Source organism: Brachyhypopomus gauderio, chromosome 6 (genome assembly GCF_052324685.1).
Source record: "Brachyhypopomus gauderio isolate BG-103 chromosome 6, BGAUD_0.2, whole genome shotgun sequence".
Taxonomy (NCBI): Eukaryota; Metazoa; Chordata; class Actinopteri; order Gymnotiformes; family Hypopomidae; genus Brachyhypopomus; species Brachyhypopomus gauderio.
The window spans coordinates 3,527,386-3,540,327 of record NC_135216.1 but is presented as its reverse complement, the minus strand read 5'-3'; the positions used below and the strand labels follow the sequence as shown (position 1 = coordinate 3,540,327).

Below are 12,942 nucleotides of genomic sequence, written 5' to 3'. Positions count from 1 at the left end.
GGATGCGGTCCTTCAAGCTCATGGAAGTCACACAAAATATTAAATAGGCAGATGCTATTTGCACCGGGGTATATGCAGCAGTATGTGTTATTTGCACCCGAGTATATGCAGCAGTGTGTGCTATTTGCACCCGGGTGTACATAGCAGTGTGTGCTATTTGCACCCGGGTATATGCAGCAGTGTGTGCTATTTGCACCCGGCTATACGTAGCAATGTGTACTATTTGCACCCAACATTTTGATTTATCAAAGATTAGTACTATTTTTTTGTGTTCCATTTTACTTACAAATTATTTTACAAGAAGTGAAGATACTTTTATTTGGGGTTATGGGGTAGACCTGTTTGAATTTTGTTTTTCACTTGTGAGTCTTTTTCTTTACCATGCTTATAATTTAAATAGCAATTTAATTATCCTAAGTCGCTTACCGCTAATGGCAGTAATCACATGGTAAATACTACATGCAATATACACTGCCAGTGATAAATAATGTTAAAACAAAATGTAACACAAGTTAATATCTGTCTGTAGCACCCTGATATGTACACCACATTGTATGTGTCACGTTATGGTCCCCGACCCCTCCCTTTGGGTGTGTGTTTACGTCGTCTGCGTCAGTGGATCTCCGTGGGTGCGGTTGCGTCCTGTGATAATTCGTTTTACCTGTGGCTCGTCTCGTCATCATGTGGGGTTTATGTAGTTTGTCTATTTAATGTGCGTTCGCGCAGTGTCTTGTGCTCGTCGTTGTTTGAGTCTACGTGTCTCTATACGAGTGTTAAACGTGCACTGTCTGCGCTATATGTGTAAAGACAAATAAAGTAACGTCTGTAGCGAACAGGATTCTGTGTCTCGTCCTTCACCCAGTCGCCAGCGTTACAGTATGATGTATACAAATATTCTTCCTGCCAGTACATTATCAGCCTCTTTAATTTTATTTAATTTCACAGAATGCAGAAGACAGATTTGACTTTTTAATTCATTTTTTCTGGATGGTTTGTACATTTTTTAAAGAAATAAATTGGGGTTTTTATTATTGACATCATGTTTAAATAAATGTTAATTTTGTGCATTGGATGGTAGCCCTCTTCACTCCATAATCTCAGTGCTCTCTGGAATTCCTCACAACTGTCGAAGGAGTATCCTTCACAAATGTTCTTTAGCTTTTCTTCCTTCTTGGGAGAAAACACAAATATTAGCTTATATAAAATAGTCATTACATTATAAGTCTGGCATATTGACTCTGTCATGCAAAAACCTTAATTCAAAAGGACTGTACATCTTTTGTTATACACATTCATGTCCTTTGTGTGTACTGAAACAACACAAAAATAGAGAACAAAAAGACAAAATTATATAATTTTACACAAAACTCAAAAAATAGACTGGACAAAATTGTTTTTGTAAGATAGCAATGCGACTGTCACGTAGGGCTAAGCCCTCCTCTCTGTCACTTCGGGTTCCTGTCCTCGTGTCTGTGTTGTTCCCTGTGTGTCTGTCTCCATGGTTTCCCCTCGTCTGACACGCCCGTGTCATCAGTGTCTTCACCTGTGTGTCTAGTTTAGTTCTGTGTATTTATAGTCCCAGTGTTTCACTTATCGGTTATTGGTTGTTTTGTTCTATTTGGTTAGTTTGTGCTCTTGTTATTCATGCTCTTTGGTCGTGTTGTGCTCTTGTTATTCATGCTCTTTGGTCGTGTTGTGCTCTTGTTATTCATGCTCTTTGGTCGTGTTGTGCTCTTGTTATTCATGCTCTTTGGTCGTGTTGTGCTCTTGTTATTCATGCTCTTTGTTCAGTGTTCTACGCTTCCTGGTCTGTGAGTTCTACTCATTTCGTTGCTCAGTCGTCTGTGTTTTCTGTAGCCTGATTTTCTAGTTTGTATGCGTTTACCCCGTGTTTGGTTTGAAGTGTTCGTTCGGTGTCTTAGTTTAATTCTTAGTATCGTCATGCCTGTTTATTTGTCAAACCTGGATGGCACGCCCGTTATGACCCCTGCCTGTTTGAACGACTTTGATCATGATCATTCCTCTTAATAAATCTCGCTCTCCTCAGCGTTTGTGTCCGCCTCCAAGCTCTGTAGCGCCAGTTAGTGTTGCCACCTGTCCCGGTTTGTCCCGGTTTTCCTTCTTTTTAATATTCGGTCCCGGCAAAAAATAAAAATCATTTAATGTCCCGGTTTTCACTAGGTTAGTTCAAACGACCATTTAGACCAGGCGTACTCAACTAAATTTGTCCGCGGTCCAATTTTGGCAGATACCTTTGACCTGAGGTCCGGGGGGGGGGGGGGGGGGGGGGGTTGTGGTGTTTTGTCCGAAACGATATGTGGTAGAAACACCCCTCAAAACAGTGGAATGGACATTTACCTGACCAATTTTAATGTTGCTATGTGTTTCAGGTTTGAAAAGTGCTGGAATTTAGGTTAAAGTACTTTATAATGCTTGAAATTGTAACTACTTGGTTTCACAACAAATATGTCTGACTGAATAGTTCTCTTGTATTAGGTTAACAAATACGAGCCTCTTGTAATTCCAGGACGAAACATGAGAACGTGAAGACGTGAAGATTGGGCGTTTTTAAAATAAACAACCATTAAATAATGTGATAAAAAGCGAATTATTTCGAGTATATGTATAAATATTTAACTTAATTATGTTTAACATGCTGGGAAATATTGAAATGGACCTTGAAAGTGACGTACAAGTGCTTGAACTCCACCTTATAAAGGTGTATGAACCCTGAAAACGTGACTTTGTTCATTGCGCTGAAGCGCGGCGCGAAGTTACAAAATTCGAGAGGTGCACGACCTCGCGAACCGACAGCGCGCGAGGCACTCGCGCACACGCGAAGCCTCAGCGATTACGTTATTTTCGCCGCGCTGACCCTCGTACACTCGTGAAGGTGGGGGGGGGGGGCGCGAACGTAAGTTGTTGAGCGGGGTGGCAAACGTACACTCGTGACGGAGTGTTTTTTCAATAGCCCTGAAATAAATGTTACGGTTTTGTTTTGGTCCGTATCCAGTTAATCAGGAATGAGATTGGGTCCGGACAGGACTGCGTTCGGGTCCGGATCCGGACCGCGGTCCGCCAGTTGAGTACCCCTGATTTAGACGGTTTCTGCACACTTGAAATCTGTCTTTTTTTTCCTCGCTGTGTCCATTTTACACCCCCCACCCGGTAACACTTTACGTTCGCCACTATTATGCTCCTATTAGCTCAAAAATATATCAGTGTTCGTTGGATAATAATTCTCACACTATTTCTTAAATATATATCTTAAAATGTAAAGTTAAATTGAGTGATGGACCTTTATACATAACTATTAACCAAATTCTGCTTACCATTTCCTACTGTCTCCGTTTCGGTTCCTTTGAATTTGCGCCTTTTCGCTCCCGCGCATTCATTGGTAGACATGCGCAGATGGGTTCGCTTTCTTTTTTTTAAATTAAGGGGTGAAAATAGCCTCGCTGTGTGGCAAATGCTACTTGTACCCGGGTGCAAATAGACACTCCGTATTAAATATGGCTCTAATAGCACCACAATGTAATTCACCAGTGTTATGAAGCATATATTTGTATGAAGTGAATTATTTGTTAGATTTTCACCTTCATGTGGGCGACAAAACTTTTGTCTTGCCAAAATCTGACCTTTCTGTGTTCATTAAATGATCAATATTTCTGCAGTAAAGCAAATTTATTTTTCGTAAATTAAATCTCATTTGGGAGGGCTTCAGCTTCAGCTGGCGCTGTCACCGGGTCAAGCGATCAGGCTGTCTTATGAAAACTGCGCATGCTCCGGTCGCGTCTCGTTTACTCTACTGCTGCCTTCACTGAACACTTGAGCTTCGTAATCTAGGTTCACTTGACACGTCGTTACTGGCGCAAGGGTCCGCGCGGCAAAAATGACGCAATCGCGGTGGCTCCGCCCATGCGTGTTGGAGTCGCGCGCCTCTCGATTTTTGTGCATGCGAAGTTACAAGGTGGAATTCATGCACCTTCAGTTTAACTTACATATTTATACAAATACACATATACTCGAAATTATTCCAAATAATTAGCTTTTTATCTCATTAAAAGAGATGGTACCATGTTTGGTAACAGCAGAAGAGCAGCATAAGTGCTGCATAATAAGATTGTTGGCGTTTAAATGTACATATATTGGCACCTTCCACACCTTCAACATCGAGTGATTGTGAGGGTGAGGAAGGAGACCACCCTGGCCCTACCTAGAGACAATGTTTGCATTTGCTGGAATGAAAGTAAATTCCTATAGGATGAAGTGCCATCTCTGCCTCCCTAAAGAGTGTGAAATATTGGCCTTCAAAAATTCACCTTCGAACTGTAAAAACACATCAATGTAAGTTATAAATATAACACACAGAAAACACTACAGCTTTAGCTGTCAGTAAGCACTAGTTAGGTTAGATATCTTAGCTAACTAACCTAATTATGTTCATGAGGTGCTGCAGTATTCACTTAACATTAGCTGGCAATCATAAAGGCGACGTCACGCTGAGTTGTGTTTTTAGCAACAATAAGCCGTGTCTCTTTTCATGCTGACTAATAATGTGCCCATTTTTATAATGTAGTGTTTTTATAGGGTAAGGGCATTTATTGAGGGTAAACGCAGGGCAGTAGGCTCACCCTTAGAATCCGACAGACGGATTTAGCTTCCAAAATACACCTCGTTTTCTCAGCTAAAATAAGGCGAACTTGTAATTCTGTGTCAAACCTACGATGTAGCGGGACATATGTTATCTGTTAACACGAAGTGTTAAGCCCAGTTTTTTAAGTTGCTTGTTGGTACTTACAGAGCACTTGTATTTGTGGTTTTTGACATCTTTGATTTGTAAGTGATATATAAAAACAATTGATAATCAAACTTTGACAGCTTTCTTTAATTAATTCAAAACATAATACTTGTAATTTTTACTTTCAGTACTTGAGTAATAAATTTTAGAATAAACTACTTGCAATACTTAAGTACAAAAAATGCTGAATACTTCTGTACTTATACTTAGGTAAAGTTTTTAAAGAATACTTCAACTTCTACTCAAGTCAATGAGTACTTGTACTTTTACTCAAGTATGGGTCTCTAATACTTTATACAACACTGTTTGTGAAACTCCTAGTGATGCCCCCCATGGTCCTATCCCTACTTGAGCCAGGGTACTTTTCACTTCGATTTTGAAAAGCAGCTGCTCCTCTATTAACCAGAATCGACTTGGCCTATTCAGTAATGGCACTTGGCCATAAAGCAGGGTCATTAACCGTTTCAAACCAGGAGTTTGAGCCCCTAGCTCCTAATATGATACTGGTCTCAGTGTACCCCTCCTGATTTGACAAGACTTTCTCAGGTGATGCCTGGTCTGAGCATGGGCCTGAGGCCTGAGCCTGACAGGCCGGGTCTACACTTGATTGGGTCTGTGAGGGCTCCAGTATGATGAAACCAGTGGTGGTCTCTTTATTGCTGCAACTCAGGCTACTGATGACATTATCAATATTTGAATGTTGAGGCTTGTCAAAAAAAAGTTAGAAATCAAAGGCACATTAAAAAAAAAATCTGCCTGCCTTGCCTCCCTATTTTTTTGGCTTTTCGTTTTGAAGCCCCACTTTTTTGTTTGCAATCCATATTACTGATGCCAAGTGTAATGTTAGAGTGTTATATCTATTGGATTCTCACAGGGACTTTCACAACTGATTGTAATAATATAACAATAATATAATACAGTATAAACGAGTACCCACAATACAAGGCAACAAGCCTTAAAAAAGGGCTTTGGAAATGCTTAAGCCTTTTACAAAGGCTTTGAGCCTTTGAAGGTGCAGTGTTAAACTGCTGAACATGTCAGGTTGCACAGGTTGAATACAAAGCAAGTTGTCAAGCTGAAAGTTCAGGTGTGTTCAAAGTTCAAGAGTGAAGGGCTATATATAGAGAAAGCCCAAATCTCTGCCCCTTCATTCAGTCCAGTGGAAAATCAATATTGAAATTCCACTTAGACTTCCAAATATTTTTCACTGAAAATACAGTAGCCCTTACAATGGCTTTAAGTCTTAAGGTACACTATTATTACAATGCAATATAATATAATGTAAATGTCAGTGAGCTTTTTAATAGGGTGTTTGATGCTAAATCTGATTGTTGAAGGTTTTAATGTAAGAATGTTGTTAGGAGTTGCAATAAAATGTAAATGTAAATGTAAAATGTAAATGTAAATAAATGGATTTAACAATATTGGATTTTCATTTAAACTTCCAAAATTTCTGCCATGTGATGAGTTTCGAAAAAAAAGCAATGCCAAGTGTAAAGTGGGAGTGTTGTATCGATATTGGATTTTCACTTGGACTTGGTGTGTACAGTACACCCCTTTATAGTGGGGACATATGGAAGTGAAATCTGTGTTGTGTTTGTCCCTCAGGTGGGCGGGGCCTATGATCCTCACCACCTGACAGTCATTTGTTTGTCTATATGTCTTGTATTTGTACCAGTTGACTGCTGGTCATTGTATCCTTCAATTGGATCTCGTCACAGGTTTTTGCTTTGCGCACTTTATGCATTAAAACCACCTTTTTCCCTGAGACTTGGCGTGATCGCTTCCATTTTATTTTGCACTCCCTGTCCATCACATTGCGGTTGACGTTTTTGTGGAAATCCAGGCACATTTCTTGTAGTGATGTTTTGGCTTCTTTCCAACTCCAAATTACTACATCCACTTCAACTAACTTTTCTTACTAGGTTACAGAGTGTTTGTAAGGGCCTTGCGAGAAGGGAGGGACTAACCGTCATGCCTATGCATAATCAAAGTTAAGGCATTGCCCTCCAGTTGGAAACAAAAGCAATGCAACAACTAAGATACAGAACCATGTGTCACGGTGAGGCGGCCCCCTACCGGCCGCCTCCGTCCACAGCGGCTGTTGTTGTTGTTGTTTTGTGACGTCATGTGCATCCCTCAGGTGGGCGGAGCCCGTGATCCGTCTCACCTGAGGGTAGTTTGTCTGCCTATATATGTCTTGTCTTTGTACCAGTTGACCGCTGGTCATTATATCCTTAATTTGGAGGTTTTTGCACGGGTTTTTGGTTTGCACACTTTCTATTAAACCATCCTTTTTCCCTGAGACTTGGCGTGATCGCTCCCTTTTAGTTGCTCACCCCTGCCCGTCACACCATGGCAAAGATAGAAAAAGCTAAATTACATATCAATAGACATGGAAAAGTGTGTGCTTTTTCTACAGGCACATCACTTAGGAATAAAGAAGAATTGGTTTTTCAGGATATATTACTTAATGCATTTCAATAGTATTCACACTTTGAAAGCCATCTATGACAACTCAGGGGTGAGCAAACTTTTTGACTTGTGGGACACAATGGGTTCTAAAATTTGACAGAGGGGCCGGGTCAGGAACGTTTGGACACGCAATTTAATGTACTTTTTTAATAAATTTCAATTGAAGGTGCAAAGTAAATAAAATCAACATTTACTGGAAAAAGATCAATGGAACACTTTCAACATTCAAAACATATTATTACCCAACAAAACTTGCCTTTCTCGAGACACAAGAGATCTGCAGTCTCTACCATACATTCTTTCAAAAACTTTGGAGAAAGGCTTGCTAGCTTTTGCTAATTTGAATGCCAGCAAAAAATCTTACCTTGCTTGACTCTTGAATCAGTTTGTCTGTGAAAAAAATTCAGCTAAGCCTATAAATTTGCAGCCAACCTCTGAGCAGTAGCCGCTCCTCCTTCTGTTGACTGCTTGCTACTCTCCTGTCCAAAATCTCCTGTCGCCCTGAGGAGCCGAACTTTAATCAGGTGGTGTGACTAGCCATAACTTTTGACAGGCTTCTCCAGGAAAGGAGAGGAGGTGCTTCACCATCCATCACCCCGCAGGCTCCCGTGTCAGAGCCGCAGAGTGAGACCCCACCAGCAGAGCCCATGGAGATGGGCGAGGCCGCTCCCCCCAGGAAGAACACCAACTCCTGTCACACTTTATGTTCAAGGTCAACAGGAGAAGATCAGTTTCTACATCCTCCCCTTTACATGTCACTCAGTCACGTTAGGTCTCCCCTGGTTAAAATTGCACAATCCGGTTATTAATTGGAACACGGGACGCTTATTAAAATTGGTTGCGCATCTTCCCCCGTGTGTTCGCGCAATCCACAAGCATAGAGAGCCCGAACATCAGGGCTCATCAGGAAATCCCCAAAACATATTGTGACCTGGCAGAGGTATTCAGCTCCTCCAAGGCTACCCAACTTCCCCCTCACCGCACATCCCGCTCAAGTCCGGTGCTACTCCTCCGCGTGGCCACATCTACCCGCAATCACAAGAGGAGGAGAAGGTAATGGGTCAATACATACAAGAGGCACTCGCACAAGGCTATATTACTCTCTCCACCTCGCCCGCCTCAGCCAGCGTATTCTTCGTTAAGAAGGACGGGGGCTTGAGGCCATGCGTGGATTATTGGGGGCTCAATTCCCTCTTGGTAAACTTTTCCTACCCGCTGCCTCTGGTGCCTTCGGCACTACAGTAGCTGTGGTCAGCGAAAATCTTTACCAAACTCGATCTACGCAGTGCCTACAATCTCATTTGCGTTCGCGCAGAGGATGAGTGGAAGACGTCGTTTAGTACCACGACCGGGCACCATGAGTACCGTGTTCTGCCTTATGGCTTGGCGTTGGCTCCGTCGTTCTTTCAGGCATTTATTAACTAGGTCCTGAGGGAATATCTGAATAGGTGTGTTGTCGCCTATATAGATGACATTTTGATCTATTCACAGACCCCGGACCAACATGTCCATGATGTACGGGCTGTTCTGAGCACACTCCTGTGCAATAATCTATATTGCAAGCTGGAGAAGTGCGAGTTCCATCTTCAGGAGGTGAACTTCCTGGGTTACACCATCAGGCCAGGCTCTGTGCATATGCAACCGGGTAAGGTGGAGGAGGTTGTGGGATGGACTCAGCCTCACACACTGTGTGAGCTCCAGAGATTTATGGGCTTTGCGAATTTTTATAGACGATTAATTTGCGCTTATAGCCAAATCACGAGGCCTCTTACAGACCTGTTACGTGGGGGTAATAAAAAGCTACGCTGTACAACAGAGGCAACAAAGGTGTTTGCAGACTTAAAAAAAGGCTTTTATAGAAGTGCCCGTGCTACACCAACCCAATCCTAACAAGCCCTTTATAGTGGAAGTAGACACTTCGAATGGCACTGTACTGTCGCAATGTCTAAAAGAACAGCTTGCTAAGACCGATAGCCTTCTATTCTAAGAAGCTAACCACAGCAGAGTGCAATTACGGTGTGGGAGACCGTGAGCTGCTGGTGATGTGTAAGACTTTCGGCAAGTGGCGTCACTGGCTCGAGGGAGCGAGACATTTGTTCACAGACCACAAGAACCTCAAGTATATCAAAACCACCAAACCCATGAACGCTAGTCAAGCCCGATGGTCACTATGCTTCTCCAGATTCCAGTTCCAGGTTACGTATCTGGGGAGGGGAGGGGAGAAAAGCCAGTGAGCTGATGCGCTATCCCCGTCTTTTCCTGGCAGCAAGGAGTCCACCAGTGATGAACTGGTGTTACCTCCTGAGTGTTTTGTAGGAACTGTGGAATGGGAGATCCTCATCCGATTAGTCCTTATCAACTGGGCAAAGATGTCGGTGGAAACAGGACATCCTGGGGCCTCCAAAACAGCTCAGCTGCTAGGTACTGGTGGCCCGGATTGCACCGCAACTTGTTGAGACACGTTGCATCCTGCGCTGTGTGCGCGTGCTGTAAGGTGCTGCACACTCCTCCGGTGGGGAAGCGCTTTCCTCTCCCTGTGCCCGAACAGCCGTGGATGCACATCGCTCTCTCGTGCATCTTACTGCCATAGGCCGAGTATGCACAGAACTCCCTCACCCATCCCAGCACGAGGAAAACACACTTTGAGTGCGTGCTCGGTCGTCAACCTCCTCTGTACCCCTGGAACACTGCCTCCTCCGATCAACACATCGTAGAGGAGTGGTGCAGAAGGAGCGAGAAGGTGTGGGAGGACACCCATCTGCGCCTGAGGGAGGCCATCAGACGGTTCAAGCATAAGGCGGACCTCAAGAGGAGCGAGGCACCATCCTATCAGGTGAGAGACAAGGTGTGGGTGTCCACCGAGGATGGATACTTGGGCAGAAGAGGTAAGCTAGGGGAGAAGTATGCGGGACCATACGTCATTCTTAGACGCATTAACCCTGTTACCTACAAGGTCAGCCTGCCCGAGGACCGCCGTGTCTCCTGTGCGTTTCATGTGTCCGCTCCCTAAAGCTGTTCCAGGGAGGTCCCTTGGAGGACACATTTACATTTACGGCATTTAGCAGACGCTCTTATCCAGAGCGACTTACAAAGTGCTTTGCATCTGATCACAGAATTCATCCTAGGTAATAGTACAGATATGCCGGAATTCAAGATAACATTGAGTCAGACTACTACTAAACTACAGGAGTCAATGTCATTTGTTTTGCAAGTTAGACATTTGCCAAGAAGCACAAATAACTATAGACAGACATATAATTTAAGGACAACGGCAAGTGGTATCAGCTGAGTTAGTGTTCTGGTAAGAACTCAACAAACAGGTGAGTTCAGTCTACGCTTGAAGATAGCAATAGACTCTGCAGTCCTAGCAGCTAATGGAAGATCTTTCCACCATCTTGGAGCCAGGATGGAGAATTGTCTGGAGCTTTGTCTTCTATGAGACTTTAAGCATGGAATTTCGAGTCGAGCCAAGCTTGAGGTTCTGAGAGTTCGCTGTACGGATTGGCTTTTGACCATGGACATCATGTAGGGAGGGGCCAGTCCATTTTTGGCTTTGTAAGCAAGCATCAAGGTTTTATATTTGATGTGTGCCGCTACTGGAAGCCAGTGAAGAGAGCGTAGCAGAGGTGTCACATGTGAGAACTTGGGGAGATTGAAGACCAGTCATGCTGCAGCATTCTGAATTAGTTGGAGGGGTCTGATGACCTGTAGAGGAAGACCTGCAAGTAGGGAATTGCAGTAGTCCAGCTTAGAGATTACTAGAAACTGCACAAGCACTTAAGTAGCTTCCTGTGAAAGGAAGGGTTGTATTCTCTGTATGTTGCAAAGGAGAAATCTGCAGGATCTGGTCAGTTTTGAAACATGTGTTGAGAAGGACAACTCGTTGTCCAACGTTACACCCAGGATTCGTGCAGTTTCTGATGGTGTTAACAAGGTGTTCTCAAAGGAAACTGTGAGGTCATTGTGTGGGTTTGGGGTTCCTGGAATGTACAGAAGCTCAGTTTTGCTGGGGTTGAGCTTCAAGTGGTGAGCAGTCATCCATGAAGCAATATCTGCCAAGCATGCCGACATACGCCTAGAAACCTGGTGTCACGTATGGCCGCGCCCCCCTTCCTTAGCTGTCATGCCGGGTTTAAAGTTCTGTGTATTTATAGTCCCTGAGTGTCTCTTGTCCTTCGTCGGATATTCTTGGTGTGTTCGTGGTGTGTTCCAGTTTTCATTCCGATCGCCTGTTACTCGTGTTCCCTGTTTCTCCCTGCCTTGTTCAGTATTCCCTGTTTTTGTCATGCCTGTTCGATCGCTGTAATGAGATGTTGGCTGGTTTGATTCGATTAGACTCTCCTGTATTACAGCACGAACAAACCAGAGACAGGAATACCACTGGTGCTGTGGGAACAAGGAAGTCTCGTTGCAGACCAAAAAAAGCGCAGCCGCTTTCAGTTTCGACTGTCTTTTGCGATGAGACTCCTATCGAGCGCTGTGTGTCGGGGAGGAGTATCCTGTAGTGCAAGTCACGGGCAGACAGTTTGAGTGCACAGACGAGCGTTTACTTAACCCTCGGTTGGCTCTATATGACCACTGCGAGCTCCCGATGCCTCGAGGGAGGCGGAGCCGTCGCAGAGAGAGCAACCGAGGAGCTTGTGTGTCTGTGTGTTCTGCCAGGCTCGCCCAGGACCCCGTGGAAGAGGACCTCCCTCTACTACTCCCGGAAGCCACTCCCCGAAGGCTCCCCAAGAGGTCAGTGCGGCAGTCCCGCCTCCCGAAGGTGTCAGCCCATTGGTCCCGCCTCCCGAGGGCGTCAGCTCGTTGGTCCCGCCACCCGAGGGCGTCAGCCCGTTGGTCCCACCTCCCGAGGACGTCAGCCCGGCGGTCCCGGCTCCAGACGACGTCGCCTCGGTGACCCCAGCTCCCACTGTCGCCTCTTCATCACCTCTGCCTCCCGTTCCCGCAACCCAGAGGGGGTCGTCCACGCCTCCCGTTCCCGCGACCCGGAGGGGGTCGTCCACGCCCTCCGATGACTGCGTTCCTCATATTAAACTGACAACATACAGACCTATTCCAACATTAGAAAAACATAGAAACATTGATTATTATTCAAAAAGCTACTTTCCTAGATTATCTTTTTAAGGCCCTCAGTGTAAACGATTTCAAGTATTTATTTTTATTATTATTATAATTACCACCACTCCTCTAAGTGTCCCAGAGCAAAGCTCTCTAGCTGCTGTCAGCTTGTCCAGTTTTAGCTATCCAAATACCTCACCGTTTCACTGACATGTCTACCTCACTCAAGTCACTTCGCTGTGTGTGCTATTTATAACTACTCCATCCAAGTCTCTTTTAAAACGCAGTTTACACTTCACCCCACGGCATGCGTTCCCTTTTTTAGCCTTAAATACTAATATCCAGTGTCAAGGGTAACTCGCGCGTTTTAAACTCCACGTCGTCGATTTTATCTATTTGTACAATTCCTGTTTTTACATTAATTCCTGGATAACTTAGTTAGTGGGCATTACCGAGTTTAACTCATACGGTGGTGGTGTATCTTCCTGAATATCTGCTGTGTAGACCCAACTCCTTCTAGTTGATTATGAACAACCCCCAAACAGTATTTGTACATATGTCACAGAGCTAAATCTTCTCAGCGTTTGATAATTTTGCGAGTTAAA

At 44.1% G+C, this 12,942-nt stretch overlaps 1 long non-coding RNA gene across 1 annotated transcript in view; it reads right to left on the bottom strand.

Moving 5' to 3' along the window:
• Window positions 1–785: 785 nt before the first annotated feature.
• LOC143516508 (uncharacterized) overlaps window positions 786–12,942 on the bottom strand; it is a 27,961-nt gene continuing 15,804 nt past the window's right edge. The window contains exon 4 of the long non-coding RNA XR_013131719.1: window positions 786–1,167. This is a non-coding gene — a long non-coding RNA (uncharacterized LOC143516508). The remainder of the gene's footprint in view (window positions 1,168–12,942) is intronic.